General features: G+C 38.8%; 1 long non-coding RNA gene across 1 annotated transcript; it reads right to left on the bottom strand.

The window, feature by feature from the left end:
• Nucleotides 1-9,414: 9,414 nt before the first annotated feature.
• On the bottom strand, nt 9,415-9,849 carry LOC309715819. Its single transcript, XR_014279306.1, has 2 exons — nt 9,680-9,849; nt 9,415-9,589 (listed from the first exon to the last, which is right to left on the bottom strand). It is a non-coding gene; the product is annotated as an uncharacterized lncRNA (long non-coding RNA).
• Between the last annotated feature and the right edge of the window lie 7,088 nt (nt 9,850-16,937).

The raw sequence follows: 16,937 nt of genomic DNA, 5'->3' as shown, positions 1-16,937 counted from the left end.
CTTTACTAGATTTATACTGTCTTTATACTGGGGTTAGAAATCAGACATGGCAGCTCATGTAACATCTGCTTCATTTTTGCTGAATTCAGTTGTGTATTGAATGTCAGTTGAGACTCTTACAGGAGAAGCAATAGACCTCTGCTGATCAGACCCTGTACACACAATCTTCTGGAATAAACTATCAAAATTAGTGTAACTTATTTAACTTGTGACTCATACCCACCACTCCATCCCTGCAATAAATCTTAAGTTTTACACACCTGATAATCACTCATAAATTTCTGACTACTCATTTTGCTATTTATCTGTGGATGTAGTGACCAATCTACAGGGTGGGCCATTTATATGGATACACTGTAATAAAATGGGAATGGTTGGTGATATTAAAGTCCTGTTTGTGGCACATTAGTATATGTGAGGGGGCAAACTCCTCAAGATGGGTGGTGACCATGGTGGCCATTTAGATACAACTTTTGTTTTTTCTATAGGAAGAGGGCCATGTGACACATCACACTTATTGGTATTGTCACAAGAAAAACAATGGTGTGGTTTGTTTCAACGTAACTTTAATATCATCAACCATTCCCATGTTATTATGGTGTATCCATATAAATGGCCCACCCTGTATAATGTAGACAACAGCAAATAGAGCTAGGTTTGTTTTTTGTTTTGTTTTTTTAAATTCCCCTTGTTTTTTTTCTGCGTGTGTTTTACAGGTTTAAGATGAGTACATTTATAAGAATTAGAATTTAATTTGAAAAAAGTTTGCATTGTATTAATATTGTTATTTTATATATTATGATTTATATTTATATTATAATATTTTATTTACATTATTATTTATTTTAATATGGCAGGTTAGCTTCAGAGGTTCAGTTAGCTATGCACGAAAATAGCTGATGGGGGAGCTTCTTTTTAGGTTTATACTTAAATTTCAGAGCCTTAACATTTTTTTCAGTTTCACTTTCATATTTTTAAATATGAGTACTTCTATTTAAGTGAAAAATGTGTGTACTTTTACCACCTCAGATTCATTACTGTTCATCAAGGCAGCACCACCTAAATGAGGGAATAACATTCTGCTGAGCCAAAGTAGCAGATGAGGTGGCCTATGGGGCTTTGAAGCGTGATGTCACGGGGCGTGGCCGCCGAAGCGCCATTTTAGCAGGCCAAACAAAGGGCTAAAGGAGCACGAAAGCATCAGCAATCGCACTTGCTGTGTTGTCGGTTGTTAGATCGCACGATCAGGAAGGGAATAAGTTGGAAAATGGGCTCTCTTTTTATTGTTTCCCCACCTGGAAGCAACGTGAGGGAGCTCATGTATTGGATGTTACCAAAAGCAGGCGTCTAGCCTGGATAGCAGCTGTGAGACGAGCTGATATCCAGTTCTCTACCATCCAGAGATATCTGTTGGTGTGATCATTTTCATTCAGGTAAGTTCTAAATAAGTTCATATTACTCTTTATAATCTGTTAGTTTTATTTTCAATGCGCTCTGAGGTCATAGCAAATTAGAACAAACATCCTAATGAGTGATTTTGTAGATATACGTTCTATTTATAGAGTTGCTAATTGTTTTTCATTATTGCAGCAATGAAATCCAGCCTATGAAATGAATGAAACAAATCCTGACTGGGTTCCAACGCACTTGGGGCACTCCGAAACCTCTGCTTCAAACAACATGCTACATACCACCATGCCAATCAGATTCTTCCATGTGAGGGTGAAGAGGTGACCCTTCTGGATAAGATGGTGAAGGTTTGCTGTGTTTTGGTGAACATGTGCCCCAGTGTGGTAGTAAAACCAGGGAAAAATGCTCGTGTTAAATACTCTTAAAAGTCTTGTGCTGTTTATGTAGTGATAAGTTTTCAAAAGAGACAGTAAATTACAGATTGCTTGTAGTGGGTAATATTATTTAAATGCTGTCATGATTTTATGTGAACATTTTGTCATTTGTAAACTATAAACAACATGGATTCTACATTGCTGAAGAGGAGAAGTCTATCTTATGGCCAACCACTGACTGTATCTTGGTCTTATTACCCAGCAAAACCCAGCATGCAGGTTCATCTGTAACAGTCCTTGTGCCACAGATCAACACGGTTGCTTCTACTTTAAACAGAAGAGCAGTTCCATGGCTGCAGGTCTCTATGACTCCGGCCATACAGGTGCAGTGGACGGCTTCAACCTTCCCTGTGATGCTCACAATGACCCATGGCTGCAATGCTGGTTCATTCAGTCTTTGAGAGTGCAGGACCTGAAACACACACAGACAAAGTTAATTTAAAGACAAGAACTTTAATGAGCCAAGGCTGACACAAATGTGTTTTATCTACTTTCAAATCTATTTATCATAAATGTAACAAATAAAATGTTTAAAACTTTAGCACATACATGTAATTTTTAAGCTTTTTATGTATCCATCTATAGAATGCTGCATGGCATATTCTAAATCTGCCTGGGTTTTTTTGTTTTGTTTTGGGGTTTTTTTAATCTGCCAGCAAAAAATGAACCTAAAGTATGTAATGCAAGCAAAAAAGTAATGAAGTAATGAAAGCATAAAGTTCGACTTTAAGTGACAATTATGAATCACTTAATATGATTAGGAGATTCTGCACATCATTAATCAATGTATAAAACCAAAACAGAATGTATTTTTAGTGACACAGGACATAAACACAGAAGCAAGGTATGTAATTAGGAATATTTATAATAAATATGAATTAATTAGAGCAATTTGTTTAACCATAGAGAATGACTAAGTGCTTCACGACAATGTCACATCAATGCATTAAACTCACTATGTTATCCCTCTAACAGAGCTTCCACATGTTCTCACTGTAATTTCCCCTCATGAATGAATTTATGCTGCACTAATCTGAATGTTCGGAGGGAAATCAAACTCATTTTACTCGCTGTACTCAAGCTGATTTACCTTTGTTTGAATGACGGCGAATTCACAACGTGGAGTCTAAAATTCGCCAAATCTTGTACCCAACCATTGATGAATTGGATGTGCACCTCCAGAGATTTATAATTGCGAAATTGGTTAGCCGTGTATGCGGTGACTGCACAGGTACGAGAATATATCAGGCTAAGTCAATAGCAGTTCGTCTTCAGGGTTTCTACTCCACGGCCGTATTTCATACGGGCCCACATTTCCAATGCACGCTATTTTTTGCAAGTACCGTCTCTTTGCATCTGGACGCAATCTGTCTCTATAACGCCCTTTTTCTTTTGAGCTGCTTTTAAGTATGCTTCATAGCAATCTTCCTTCCAACACAGAGTGTTCGTTTTGATTCGTAGCCTGCTAAGATGGTGCCACGCTCCCACAATGCATCACGGCATAACGTCAACTCCAAAGCCCTATAAGCAATATCGATAGCAACGATAATTGGCTGAATATTTGTAATAACTGTACTTTAACAGAATATTTAAATGTATAAAGAATGTTTACTTTGTTAAGCACATTGAGCTTGAGAATATTAAGTAGTTAAAGGGAGCTCAACTTTAAACATACGTAGCAGTAATATTAATCCTTTTAGTGCTGATGAGGAAAATCTTTTCTGCAAAATATCTATTTTTACTTGTGATTGTTAACAATTTTCCAGTGGTACAGTTTTACGTGTAAGAAAGTGTTTTCATGGTGTTTGTTGCTTTCCCAAAATATATGGTTTGAAAAGTTCCTCCACAGCTATTTTTGATATTATCATACATATTTATTACATATTTATTTATTTATTTAGCAACACAAGCAATATTATTTTACAATTTATCAGCCAGAAATAAATCCCGGTAGAGTGCAGACCAACAGTACAGGCTGTAAGTTTCATTCTGGTCCAGTTTATTTTGTTAAACTGTTAAACTACATGCCACTGGTGTACATATACAGTAAAGTTAGAAAATTCGCTTCACTTTAGGAGCTTTCTCACACAACAAACAAGTCATTTTTTACATATACACACACGCAGCCAATGTGTGCACTCAGAAAGTCAGTCAGGGAGCTCCTCCTTTGACTGTTTGTGGCAACAAATAAATAAATAAAAACTGTCAAATTTCAACTCATGATAAGATGAAGATCTGCTATTGTTAAATCTCAACTCAACATGCTTGTGGGATAGAGCAGCATGTTGGAGACAAAAAAGAAAATCAACACTGACTTTCAAAAACGCCGCTCCCACTCCCCAACATTTGCCTACCTCGGGCATAGTTTACGTTTGTGGCATCAGTGCACCTGTCATATGCTGTACTAGTTTGTGGATCTTCGCGTGAGCTGGAGTTTGACTAGCTGTTTCCCCCCACAGTCTGCAATAAAACCGTTAGAATGGATTTCCATAGGGGTGTGAGCTATGTTTAAAAGACAGATCTTACAAAATAACACCACATACCAACAAAAAAATATTATTATTGATTATTGGACAGGCCTCAGAACACTACTTCCAAGATTTCCATCCATTATTCTGCTTTTTTTTCAGCCAACAATGTGCTGGACTTGTAGTAGGATGCATGATGGACATGGTATCTGTCTGTCACTGGGGCAACACACTGACAGCCATTCACTTACTTTCACACCTGACAGCTTGAGATTTACTAAACCTACATGTATGTAGACTATGTGAGGAAATGGCATACCCTGAGGAAATTCATTGACATCCAAATTCCACAGTGAAAGGTCCCACTCACCTACTGGTTAAAAAAAAGAGTACCTACTGCTGCTAAAAATGTAGGATATTCATCCTGGAAGCCAGCAGTTCTTGTCACACATTGTTTAGCCATTCTCACCTGCAGGGGATAAAAATGCCGACACCATACGTCAGGCAAATCTTTACAATTAACAACAGAAAACGATCCAAGTTGCATTTTAATGAAATACAGATTAGGAGAAGGAAATCAGTCTTGTTTATTTCCCCTCATAAATCATACTTATTCATCTTTGTTTCACTGTGTTTCTCCCCATTCACTAAAGCAAAGAGAGCAAATATTATTAATATAGCTACTCTACTAGTATGGGAAAGTTATTATTCATATTTCTGACCAAGAACTGGAGTACCTAGAATTGTGTTTCCATTAGCATATGAACAGTAGGGACAGTTACAGAGAATAGTCGGCCATCAATAAACTTTTTTTATTAAACTTTAGAAGAAAAATACATTTTAACAGATAAATAACATTATTGCAGGGAACAAACACAAACAGGCTATGCAGTCACACTCAAGAATACTTCATTCTATCTCTGTATACACCTACGCAGCCAAGTTAAAATTATTGTTCAGTTTTTTGCAAATAACTTCACTTTACTTACTTTTCTGTTAGAATAAAATGAAGATACTATCCTGACCAGAGGCAAAAAACACCAAATAAAAAATGTGGCTTTGCATTGTAGATTTGATTGCCATAATATTACATATCACAACCAAATGTCCAGTACACTGAAATTCATTTCTGGAAATTTTCCCAGGTTTTTTTTTTATGATTTTTCTTGTCAAAAAGTGATGGGCACACAGAAACAGTACTAGTTAATCAGAGGACTGTTAGGACCCATTTTAAGTCCAATTTTTACTGGAAAAGTCTGCAAAGTTGCACTTGTTATTTCCAAATGTGATATTTTGCTTTCGGACATACAGACACAGCAGTTCTTCTCCAAGGAGTCTGCAGATATTCCTCCTTAAATTAGTCAGAAATGAGCATCTTTTGAAACAGAAAATCATGTTTGTTTGTTTTTTGTTGGATTTTTTTGTTGTTTTTCTGATTAGAAGCCAATTCTGCAGAATTTTTGGCAGCTGTTTTACTTCATAATCTGAGGCACAAACCCAGTTTGGCAGCAGAAAGTGTGAGAGTCTGAGAGAAAACAGACTTCTGTAAGACAGTATTTGAATGTAAAGCAAAGGGAGGGTGGCTATCTGCTGATAGACTCTGGTGTAATGTCTCCTCTTCTTTTTTCACCTTACCTTTTGCATCTTAAGCCTCCGTGCGTACTTGTCACACTGCCTCAGGATGCTGCAGCACTCTGTGTTGGAAGGAGTGTGTATAGGTGAAGAGACATGGGTGTTTGTGGTTTTGTGCCTGCCCTTTTGTGCTTCTCTGTATGTTGTTGGGCTTGTGTTGAGAGGGTTGCAAGAAGAATGGTGTGGGTGTGTGTGTGTGTGTGTGTGTGTGGTGGTTGGGGGGATTGTGTGGAGGGTTTTCTAGTTGCCTCAGCAGCCTCTCGCTGAGCATCTTAGCTTGATAAACAGAGAGATTGGAAGAAGGTTGCAAATGCCTCCAGGAGAGAAATGCTGTGGTATCAAAGCTCTCTCTCACAGTGTTCTCTCTTACACACACAGACACACATATTCACAGATGCAAACAGAAAGCAAAACAAAACATAGACACAAAGGCACACACACACACACAACTGAGTAGACCTACGAATACACACACACACACACACACACACACACACACACACACACACACACATTCTTTAGAGCACACCCACATGCTCTCATGGGTTCTTTATCTGTGAATCCCACCTGACTGGCAAGGGTTTAGTAGAACCTGGCAGACGGACAAACTGGATGATCTGTAGGGCAGAGAGAGACATAGACAGAGAGAAAAGGAAGGACACAGAGGCCAGACGCAGACAGAGACGACAAGTTTTGGATATTCTTTAATGAACCTGAGGCTAAGGCAAAAAAAAACAGATAAGAAAGGTCAAGCAAGGGAAAGAAGCGAGGTGGAGGAGTTTGGAAGTACAGAGCTCAGCAGAGAGCAAGGTGAGAGGCAGAAAGATCAATGACCCAATGAAGAGAAAGGGTCAAAGATGAAAGAGAGAGACAAAATGAAAAAAAATACGACAGAGTGGGTGAGGCAAAGACGTGTTTGGAAAGGATGAAAAGGTTGGCTGCAGGAAGGAAGTGACAAAAAGATATTCTCTGGAGATGAGGAGAATACATAGTGAGAGATGGTGTGTAGTGTAGCAGATGTCACATAACGAATCACGGGGTCCGGAAATATGGGACAGCAGGATTAAATAACTGGGGGACCCAACCATTTCAGATGAAATAGCTGGGGGGATTTCCTTGCATTCTTCATAAAATGATTACTGTTGTCAGCTCAGTGTGCAAGGAACATCATTTAGAGGAAATCTAGACATTGTTTTCACACTCAGCCTGGCCTGTAACAGCAGATTGTTACGATGGAAATTTAGTGTTTAATTAGCTGTTGGTTTAATTAAACATTTTATTTTTAAAAAGCATGAAAATACTTGCAGAACACATTTACATGCTTGTTAATTGTAAGACACTTGTGCAAATACATTTTTGAAGCTGCAAAAGAGTAAAAATGAGAAAATGTGTGGTAAAGAGAAGGAGAGAACAAGAAATTTCTATCATGATGAATAGACAGACAGCAAGAAAGTTCTAGACTACTGGCAAACCTGATTTAATGGAGTTATCAAGTAGCACGTAATAAATGAAATTGTGGTCTTTAACACCACTGCCAATGAGCATGTATTTAAATGTGACTAAGGCTGAAATAGGGCGATCGTGGCAATGGTGGCTCAAAGAGTTGGCAGTCCGTCTTGTAACCCGAAGGTTGCCGGTTCGAGCCCCGGCTTGGACAGTCTCGGTCGTTGTGTCCTTGGGCAAGACACTTCACCTACCACCTACTGGTAATGGCCAGAGGGGCCGATGGTGTGATATGGCAGCCTCGCTTCTGTCAGTCTGCCCCAGGGCAGCTGTGGCTACAACTGTAGCCTCCACCAGTGTGTGAATGTGAGAGTGAATGAATAGTGGAATTGTAAAGCGCCATATAAATGCAATCCATTATTATTAAATAAGTAGTAAGTCTTTAGCAATACAAAATCAAAACACATGATTTCATATTCATAATCTTATAAATAGAGGTTTGAGACACTTTCTTCATATTTGGGTAGATATGAGAACTGCCACGGCGAGTGAGAAGAGCCGTGTGGAAAAGGTAGAGGAGGATCCAAACGCAGGCAGTTGTGAAGGTGTGAAGGTGATTTATTGAACACGAAATATAGAGAGGCAAACGGCAAAATGGAGAACTAAACTATACTGGGACAACTAAACTACTGAGCATGAACAAGAACACAAACCTGAACATAAAGGAAGGAAGACGATGGTACTTGATGATGACAGCAGGGAACACACGAATGAAACATGGTGGCTACACAGACGGACCAGCAGCTACAAACACAGAAGACACGACTTAAGAGAAACACAGGGAGATTACACACAGGTGGGGGACACAGCTGGGAGTCATTAACGAGACGAGACAACAGGTAAAACTGAACACACTCACATGAGACGCAGACCTTCACAATAAAACAGGAACAAGAAACCAGGAACAAGAAACCATCACACTAAGACGCAGACTCGACACTGAGAGACAGACAGAAAATGACACATGGAACTAGACCTATACTAAGCAGACACAACCGAAGAACAAATCCTAAACACAAATAAACAGAAACATGAAACTCTAATAATAAACATCATCATCATCATTAACACAACAAGAGAACAAGAAAACAATCTCTGATGCAAAATTAAACCAAAACATAATAAACTCAAAATACTGGGTAGAAACTGACCTAGAACCGTGACAAGAACACATGAAATCTTAGGCTTTGAGATGACTCATTCATCTCAATTATTACTCAGAGCACTAATAAAGGCGACCAGCAGTTACACAAAAGCACTGCTGTGAGGTGAAGAACGGCTTATTACTGTTTTTCCAGCTGCAGAGTAGTTTGCTCTAGCCTCATCCCCTCCTCCTATTGGCTAGTAACCCCGCCTCCCCTCACAGTGCCATCACTCTTACTGAATCTGCCTTCTCCTTTTTTTCCCTTTTCCATCTCCATCACCTGTACCTCCACTTGTCACTTTCCACTGCCTCTCTTCAGACCTTTTCAGCACTCTTCTCACTCGTGCCTTTTCTGTTTCTGTTCACATTTTTCATTATGTCCCCATCTAGTATTTGTCTGTTTTAATTTACAATTCAAAGAAGCTGGTGTTGGCAGTGAGTAATGATTGCCAAGATGGGAAGCATCCCATCATATAAACAAATTCAGCTAGTAATCATAATGTGACAATAGCAAATGTTTGAATAACGGTGCAATAATTAGCTCATCAGTCAAAAATATGATTGTGTTAAAAGTACAAACTGATAAATTTTTATTATTATTATACATCTTAAATATAAATCTGTTTTTCCTTTTTTTCCCTCTCTCTCTCTCTTTAGTATTGTAAACCACCTCCAACCATGCATAATGAAGTCCAAACTAGTGTATCACCAGCAGCACAGAAACAGCTTCAATTTCGATTTTTAATACAGCACATCAAGAATGTCACGGTATGGCATGGCACACCGTGGAAGGAGTGGGGAAAGGAGGACCCAGGCGCGGTGCTCTATGTATAAACAGTGTGTTTATTTACAGAGTGGAACAAAAACAACAATAAATCCCCGTGTTCTCCCAGACTCCCGTGTCGTGTCTCTGCGTGAATAGTTCGTGTCTCTGTGCTCTCCGCTCCCGTGTCAGCACCCCCCGGTGCTCGCTGCTCTTCGTGCCTTCCACGCTCCTCCTGCGGGAAACAATAGACGCAGCCGTCAGGACACAAATAACCGCGGGCATACACTTACACACATTAACTCAATTCAATGGGCCGACTAACGTGGAGTCTCAAGGAATGATCCCGCGTCGGTGGGAGCTCCAAGACTCTCTTAAGTAGCTCCCCCGACGAGGCCTGATCAGCAGCAGGTGTGTGGCTTCGGGTGTGGCCGGTCCCCTTGCAGGGCCACACCCTCCAGGCCTGACGCCGCCTATAAACAAGTGCTCAGCCACCCACACACACACACATATACACAAGCACAGGGAAGGGGGAGCAACACCAAAATACACAACAATAATAATAGTAATAATATAATACATAACTGCTCAGGGATCCTGGGTCGCCCAGTCCCAGGACCCTGACAAAGAAAAGCAGTTCAGAACAGACAAACAGAAGGAAAGATAACTTAATATTCAATAATCAAAGATTGCAGATGGGGTTGCAAGACTCGAGAAACTTATTATGTGACAGGCAGTGTAGCCATGAATAGAATAGTCGTGTGATGGAAAGAGAAAAATATATTGTGAATTAAATTTGTAAAGAAAATAATAGATTTAGTGCTGCCATTTAAAATAGAATCCCATCAATGCTGCTTAATGAATTAAAGCACATCCATGTGCATTAATATGAATAAGAAAATATGTTTAGCAACAAACAAAAGATTACAAATTATGATTTTTATCAACATAATGGGTTTGAATTAGCATATTTGTTGCAAACTGTTTATTATAAATGTGTTAGAAATGTTACAATGTATTTCATTTGTTTTTCACAATATCTTCTTGCAGAGACTAAATTGTGTTTTTGATGATGATGGTGGTGATGGTCTTAATCAAAAACTGAAACCACTGAACATTTGAAGCACGAGTTTTATCAACATTTAAATCACTACCTTTTGCTAACCTTGACTAACTCAGAATGCAAATTGTTATCAATTACACCTTTCCTGAAAGCGTCAATGCTTTTTTTCATAACAGTAATCACAAATCTCAATCGTCAGATTGTCAATTACCAAACCAAAAAAAAAAGCTCAGGTCCTCTACCAGAGGCCTGGGAGCTTGAGGGTCCTGCGCAGTATCTGCTGTTCCTAGGACTGTGTCATGTTTTGGCTGTGTGCAGGCAGGAGAAGGACCCAAACGCAAAACTCACCACACAGGAATTAAACTCAAAAAGCTGCTTTATTGCAGAATGGCACGAAAACTATAACTAAACTAAACTGGGACATGGATAACTAACACACAGGGGAAACACAGCCATGAGGGCGACTACAACACTGACAAAGAGAAACACAGGGCTTATATACACTGAGGGATAACGAGGGAATGAGACACAGAAGGAGAGCACAGCTGGGAGTAATCAGGCTGGACGAGACAATGGAAGCAAAACTAGAAACGCTGACATGAGACACGGACCTTCAAAGTAAAACAGGAAACACTGACTGAACTCTAAACATGTAAACTTAACAGCAACTGGGGAGACAGAACATAGGCACATGGGACAGAAAGGCACAGTAGACACAACGTGGACATAACGCCACAGGGAAAGAGTACAACAAAACACAGAACCTCTTAGAAAATAAAATAGGAAACCTAATGAAACGCAGACATGACTACATGAACTTGACAACATAACAGACATGAAACACATGAAGGGCAAGGGAGACTTAACAGGGATTGGAAGACACAAGGGGAATCTAATAACAAATGAACTAGAAAACCTAATGAGCTTAACCATATACTATAAACATCAAAATAAACATAAGACCCAGGATCGTGACAGACTGCACTCTTCTGGACAGACATCTCAGCTGTTGTTCTTGGGATTGGCTGGAGCCCCTCGCCCTGTTTGGCATGTTATTGCCCCAAGTGCTCCAACTGCCACAGGGTCCACTGTTACCTTCATCCTCCACACCTTCTCAAGCTCCTCTCTCAGCCCTTGGTATTTCTTGAGCGTCTCAATGTCCTGCTTCCCGATGTTGCCATCAGTTGGTATAGCCACATCTATCACTCCAGCCTCTATCGATCTTGTGCTTAGAGCTTGTTCCTGTGTTGCCATGATTAGTGCTTCTGTGCTGTCTTTCAGTCCAGATATGTGGTGATGTCAGTGGTTTCTATCTCCTCCTTTGGCCAGCTGATTATCTGGCGGTCATCAGACCTCAGCAAGGAATCCTAGTCAAACATGAAAATCAATAAAATATACCAACAAAGTCAACTGAGACTCAAATCCCAGTTTGAATTGTTATTTCAGCTTGCCCAAAAGAGAACATTATTAGGCACAAATAAAGTAATCAGCCAGCTGACAAGGGTAGCTGACACTGACAAGCTGTCTACCGGAATGATTTGTGTAATATGGTTTTGATATATAAAACAAAGAAAAAAGAATCAGACGTTTGTTTGCTCCTAAGATTGACAAAACCGGGTATTTTACCAAATTGAAATTGGGACCAAAACAGAACCAGTTATTGTATTGTATTATAGTGGCTAATCATACGTCTGAATACAATGGGCACCGTATTTCTGAATGTGAGATAACCTTTAAAAATATCCTTTTGCATTTAAAAACAAATGAAAAATGAAAAAAGGAAATTGCCTTAGCCTCTCATATCAGAAGATGCACTTTCATGCTATTTTAAATGTAAACTTTGAGGCTTTCATTTTTAAATTGTTTCGATTTGCATTTTGTGTGACTCGCAGTTTGTTTTAAGGAGAGTGCAATTAATTTTACAGCTACGCCATGCATGTCTGTCAGAGACTGATGCACACAGAGGCTTGGAAGAAGAAAAATGTTTGACTATAACAAGGCGGCCTGGCTGGGGGGAGTGAGGTGGAGATAAAGTATTTGTTAACCAGCAAGCACAGCTCAGGTAAAACAAGGCAGATAGTGGCTGTAATCAAAGTCTGCGTTTGTGTGTGAGCATGTAAGCAGCAGCAGGTAATTACTTGACAATATTTCTCTTTGACTTGAAGTGTCACTATGAGCCCTGTGAGAACAAAAAACAAACAAACACTGAAATGGTAATGACTGCAACACTCTTGGACATTAAACACATACCAAGGACACAGGTAAAATGATAAAGACTCCCAAAACGTCCTAGTGGAAGTCTGGGTTAAATGTGACCTGAATTTACAAAGACTTCACACTGCTTTTAAACCATTCACGGCACGAAGATCCCAAACTCTGTGTTTGAAATTGATGAATTGTGTGTTGTTTTTTTTCTCTGTGTTTGTTTTTTGTGTTGTTTTTGTAAAATGTGAAGTGGACTCTGACAGAAAATGAATCTGAAAATACAAATATCAATAAACACTTATGATGAATAGTTGGTTTAGGAGTTATTGCGGTGGTGTCTTTTTGTGCACAGTAACTCAAATCTTGCAGGTAATATAGACTCTCAGTTTAGAGGGTGAGGAGAATGGATTTGAGTCATACATGGACTATCAGGTTTGAGATATACATGTTCAAACATGGTTTCAGACGTTAATGTCTGAAAAAAATGGTCTAAGTATGGGTCGACAGAGTATTTTTCAAATTAAAATAAAAAATTCACAGCAATCATTGTGTCCAAACTGTGTACCATAGGTATTATAGTCGACTAAAACTAAAATTAAATGTAAATAAAAACATTTTAGTTAACTAAAATGTAAAATCTGAAATCTCTGCTGCTACAAAGACAATGAGAAATCCAATTTACTCTTTACTCATTGGTCAGATGGATAACGACTTAGTTAATAATGACCATCAAGCACTGAGCCAAAGCCATGGTATAAACAGTATATTATATTTATTATTCATTCTTTTAGAATTCTGTAAAAAAAAAAAAAGTACTACGTGTTTAAAAGCTTTGTTTTATTTCATGCAAGTCTGTCGTATCCTGCTAACACTTTAAAATATCTTAACAGAGAGGATACAAAACATACATTTTTGTATTTTACTGATTTTGAAGTGATTCCTGCTGAAGTAAATGCAATAAAACAGATTCTTAACAAACAAGACTCTACGAGACCCATCTACACATTTATAGCTTTACGAACAATCATTCTTCAGTCTGTGCATGGTGTAAATAAAAGTCTGAGTTTTATTATAAAACATGCAGACATTTGTTCATACCATCGCAAAAATACTTGAAATACTAGTCTGCCAGCACATAATGGGATATTAAACAAAACATGTCAGTTTTTTTCTCTTTTAAAACAGAACAAATCACAAATAAATATTCTGTCACTGCTATGTGCCTTCAGTCACTGAGTGGGAACAAGTTGGTGAGCAAAGTCAAATTGCCTTTACAAATCACAGTGTGAGTGTGAGAGACAGCCCAGCAAGACTCGGCAGTCTCTTGCTTTGGAAAACGCCACTGAAGTTCAAGACTTTGAAATAAATGCACTAAAGAAACTTCTGTGATAATACAGCTGGAGATCCTTTCAGTTTTATTTATCTTCATGCTGTGAGCATTCTCTTCAAAAAAAGAGCTTTTTGTTGGATTGTCGTCACACAGCAGAAACAGATTAATCGTCTAGTAAGGACAGAGATAATCTCTGCAAGCAAGCCTGTGATACTTGTGAGATCTGTTACCATGATTGATATATTCAAGATTAATGTGCCTTGTGCTTTTTCGTTAGATATTCATATTGCAAATATGCCATTATGCCACTTGAAAGGAACACTTAAAAGAGCAGATGATCTGGGAATGTTCTGTTTGGGTGTTTTCACACTAACAGTAAGGCTGTGCATACTTTGATCAGTGAGTGATTAAAAGATTAATTCAGTACTTGGAGAAAATTGTGTGCATCAATTTAGCTTTGTGCTAAAAAATATTCCTTTGTTCAGACTTTCCATGTTTTCTTTTTAAACCATTCCCAGTGTGCAAAAAGATCGTTATCCTTGTTGGAAGATCTGCTTCTTCAGCTTTCCAACAGATGGCCTTATTTTATGTTCAAGCACTCTTTGATATGATTTAAAATGTAAAGTTGAATCAATGACTGCAAGCTGCTGAGTCCCTGAAGCTCTGAAGAAAACTTGAACCATAACATTTTTGAAGAATTTACTTTACAGTTAATATGAGCGTCTCCTCCTAAAAAGCAACCTTCGGCCTGAACCAAATGTATCTGCTGTGGCCATCCAAGTCTATATTTGATTTATTTTCGAGTAGCAAATTATTCCAAAAAATAAATAAACTTGAGACATAAAACTCTGTATATTTACAAACAAAACTCTGTGCGCACACAAAGGCACTCACGTCGCATCTTAGAGACATTTAAACCATTTAATTATAACAAAAATTGTCTTTATTCTTTCTTTCTGATAGAGCACTCTTGAAAATACATGTATAATGCATATTTCCATTTCAAGGTTTTTTTTTTTAAATACTTGTACGGTGTGTAGGAAATATGAGAGTTACTCAATAACATGATTGTTAACAGGAGTTTGTGTCTCACCTGGTATATTTTTTCCTTTCATTGTTACATTTACTTTTCAGTTTGGTTCGTTTTAGGAACAAGTAGAGTTCGAAACAAAAATATGTTTTGGGTTCAAATCCACCAAAGAGAGTTTTACAGGTAAAAACTTTACAAAACTATTTCTGCACCTTTCAAAGGAACTGACACATCTATGTAAGTATGGAAGAGAAATTAATTACTAGAATAGTGATCCAGCTGACACAATCCCACATTTATTAAGATGATATATATATAAGCAACAGAGATTTCACATGACAATGCATTACAGCAGACTTTCTGTGTGTCTAATATTAGCTAATATAACTAATAAAATTCAGTGTCAAACTGCCTTCCAAGCTGCAAAAAAACTACAGCAACAGTACAACTTTAGTTTTAGTTTTTAGATGATTAATTAAAGAAATTGAGGGTCTCTCACAAGTTTAGATACTGTTTCTCTTGGCCGTCTCAGCCTACAAAAGGTTGTTATGTCGATCATATAAATTAAATAACTGATAGATCACAGCAGCATATAAATAAGTTGTAGCTCTCCTGCTGTGAGGGGAGGTAGTACAGCCTAAAGAGAAAATCCCATCAAATGTTTTTGCAGCACTGCATTGACACACGAAGAAATACCAAAGTGATCCAGCACAACTTCTAGCCTTGAGAAATTTGAAGCACACAACAAAAAACTAAAGAAAATAAAAAATGCTCAACCAAAGGCAACAAACTGGATATTTTTGTCGTGGAGTGCAGTGTTCAGGTTTACTCCTTTGATAAAGGGAAAGGAAAATAATGGTGTGTACACATGGTAAACCAAAAGCGCCATGGTTACATAGAAAGACACTGAGCACTGTGAAGGACACCAGACAATGGGGACGTGCCGGCTCATAACTGCGTATATATGGTAAATGGCCTGCATTTGTATAGCGCTTTACTCAGTCCCTAAGGACCCCAAAGCGCTTTACACTACATTCAGTCATTCACACACTGGCGATAGCAAGCTACATTGTAGCCACAGCTGCCCTGGGGCGCACTGACAGAGGCGAGGCTGCCGGACACTGGCGCCACCGGGCCCTCTGACCACCACCAGTAGGCAAACATGGGGTTAGTATTTTGCCCAAGGATATTTGGCACGCAGCCAGGAGGCAGCCTGGGATCGAACCACCGACCTTCTGATTAGTGGCTGACCTGCTCTGCCACCTGAGCTACAGCCACCCCAGTATACAGTCTGAATGTCTACCCTCCCTACTCTGAACAAAGCTGAGCATCTGAGTGGCAGCTTCCCTTTAGATCAGTGCTCTTGGAATATGACTGGGTTCAATTTAGTGGCTTGGAAAACTAAGCCCCAAGGGTCTGCAACGTTGGGCTCATCACTCTCTCTCTGGCATTGCCTTAGTAATAATAAAATAGTCCAACAGTCTCTTAGAATCTGTTCTCAGTTTCGGAAGAGTCTTGATCTCCGGGCTTTCTCACTTCAAAGCCCAATTGCAGCAAACCACCTATTAGTTCCTTCAGTGACAGATAGTGTTTTTCACATGTGGCATAGAAAGGGTCTAAAATCTTTTGCAGAGTTAGACATAGAAGGACAATTTGCAAGTTTTTTCAATTATCTACCAAATTTGGCATTGCTGCTGCTCAATTCTTTTTGTTTTTCACAGGTCAGACACTATGTTCAGACTATGTCAGCACAATTCTCCCCAAAACCTCCAGACAATCCGGTAGATGATTTTTTTTAATGATCAATCCAATCTCTAGGGGCATAATATCAGCCTTGTACAGTTTAATTTTCAACTTACAGTGTTCTTCAGTTGCTGCCATCAAATCTAAATGGGAACAAGACCCTAACTTTCATATCACGGATGAATGTGGAACTCTATCCTCGGCCAAGTTCA

The sequence above is a fragment of the Aulonocara stuartgranti genome, assembly GCF_965226115.1.
Source record: "Aulonocara stuartgranti genome assembly, chromosome: 1".
Taxonomy (NCBI): Eukaryota; Metazoa; Chordata; class Actinopteri; order Cichliformes; family Cichlidae; genus Aulonocara; species Aulonocara stuartgranti.
This window is presented reverse-complemented; position numbering and strand designations above follow the sequence as displayed.